Source organism: Lipotes vexillifer, unplaced genomic scaffold, assembly GCF_000442215.2.
Source record: "Lipotes vexillifer unplaced genomic scaffold, Lipotes_vexillifer_v1.1 scaffold240, whole genome shotgun sequence".
Taxonomy (NCBI): Eukaryota; Metazoa; Chordata; class Mammalia; order Artiodactyla; family Lipotidae; genus Lipotes; species Lipotes vexillifer.
In genome coordinates, this window is record NW_006797481.1 from 4,570,219 (window position 1) to 4,572,740 (window position 2,522).

Consider the following 2,522-nt stretch of genomic DNA (forward strand, 5'->3'; position numbering starts at 1 on the left):
TCTTCTAAAGCTGAGCGGCGGGCGCGGCAGCTCCAGTCCCCTCTTCGTGGCGCCTGAACCCCTGGGGGGCATGGGGGCTCACAGTTCTCTTGGAGACACCCGCACAGGCCAGGCCCTTCGGCCCCCCACGCGTGCACTGGGCCTAAACCGCGAGCTTGAGTCATCCGAAATGAGGCGGCGGCACGGTGTGCGCAGCGGAGTTCCTGAGCTGAGTGTGCGATGGGCCCTACCGAGTTTAGGACCCTTGCCGACGGCTCAGAGTTCTGAGAGATAAGAGCAGCCGCAAAGCCCAGACAGTTCATTTTTGTTTCTCAAAGTCGCTACCCCCCCCTCCCGCCCCCCCCGACCCCCGCCACCACTTTCCCTCCTCTACCCGTTCCGTCTACCCTTTGCGTTCCCTCTAAGGACCCCTCTCCTCTGGTGGGGTCCCAGTCTCCACCCCCTTGTTTCTCTCCTTTTCCATCGCTTTTCCACAGTCCGGCTCTCTCCCTTCTTCCTTTTTCTCCACCTGGAGACTTCCAGTGTCTCTCTCTTTCTCCCCGCTTTTGGATTCCTCCGTCTGCCCGGGTGGCCCCAAGGCCGATGCGTGGGTGGCTCTTGCTGCAGATTCATGGCTGGTGGCTGAGGCCAGCAAGGGGAAAGAAGGGAGTGAGAAGGTGGCATCATTTTATAGAACAAAGGAAAGCACAAAATCGCAGCTTCAGGGTCCCCAGGAAGCTCAGCCCCCTCCCCCAGGAGCCTCAGCCTGGGGTGTCAGCAAGCAGGTCCCTCAGCAGCCCCCCACCCCACCCCCGCCTTTCTCCTTTATGCTTTCTTATCCCTAAAAGAAGAAAGAACAAGCTAACCCATCTCCTCTCTGCTCTCACCTCCCTTCCCCTCCCTGGCTTTGGGAGAGCTGCTGAGCTTTTCACCTGCCACTTGGAGTGGAGTTCTTCCTCGACTCTTCTGCATAGAACAAGAATTACAATTTTAATTAAAAAACATTTATAGACACTTTATTTCATTTTAGTGCCCGTCCTGTTTCCTCTCCTTCCCCAAGGGCCTTCAGCAAGTTGCTTTGGTCCCTGGAGGCTTCTAGTGAGGCCTCTGGCTTCCAACTAGTGACTCACAGGCCAGGGAGGAGGCAGGTGACGTCTATGAGAACAACTGGCCCCTTCTACGAGAAGGTGGAAGGGACTTCTGGGGTCATGGAGAACAGCTGGAGGTAGGGGTACTGAAGGGAATCTCACGCTCAGGCCTGCACAAAGCAATATCCAAGTTAGCTCAGAGCAGAGGAGAAAAAGAAAAAAACGAAGAAACCTCTCACCAAACTCCTGTGAGTCTGGCGGTCAGGTGTGCCAAAGATGAGGGAAGTCACTCCGGAACTGGACGTGTGCTCATATCCATGCTTGCAGTTGGCCTAACTCTGAGCCAGAATCTGTTCGTAAGAAGCAGCATTTAGCGGCCCTTTATAGTTTACAGCCTTTTGCATACACCATCTCTATTACTCCTTACTTTCAGAGGTCCAGCCTCATTTTAGAGAGCCACATACAGGGCTTCCCTGGTGGTGCAGTGGTTGAGAGTCCGCCTGCTGATGCAGGGGACACGGGTTCGTGCCCCGGTCCGGGAAGATCCCACGTGCCGCGGAACGGCTAGGCCCGTGAGCCATTGCTGCTGAGCCTGCGTGTCCGGAGCCTGTGCTCCGCAACGGGAGAGGCCACACAGTGAGAGGCCCGCGTACCGCAAAAAAAAAAAAAAAAAAAAAAAAACTGGAAGAGAGCCACATACAGGCTTGGAGCACTCAAATAACTTGCCAAGGGCCAGTAATCAGAGCCATAAGACTATAAGCTCCCCCTAGGGTCAGGGCCCTCTTCTTTCTTTTTCTTCCTCCTTCTCTCCCTCCCTCTCCTGTCTCTCCTTCTCTCACTCCCTTCTTTCTTCCCTTTCCCTCCCTACCTTCTCTCCTTCCTTTTGTGTTCAAAGTGTCTGGCTCACGGTTAATCGAACTCTTTAGCCTATTTGCTTCCACATCTGCCAACTCCTATTTCCAGGCCTCTGTTTACTACACCAGCTGCTGAGGATTTACTTGGTGCCTTCATCAAGAGGTCTGAATTTCTCCCTTCTTCCTGTTTTCTTTCCTGCCAGTACCCAACTACTTCCCCCTACTTTCCTCTAGAATGACATCTGTAAACCTCCTTACCCTCTTTACCTTACACTTTCTAAAAAAAATTTTTTTCAATTGAGGAATAACATTCATATAGTAAATATGCATATGGTAAAGTACACAAAGCTTAAGTATACTGTCAATGAATTTTTACACACACACATGCGCATGCACGCACGCGCGCGCGCACACTTCTTGAATTGTTCCAGTGAAACTCTTTCAACTTCTCCTCTTGGGCCACGTCATGACACAATGGCTTTCTCCTGTCTGAAAAGAAGTGGTGTCATATTGGTGTGATGTTTTTTTTCACAGAAAACCACTCCAGGAAGTCCTTCTAAGGCTTCTTGAAAGCATTAGAAATCAGGTATCTTCCGATCTC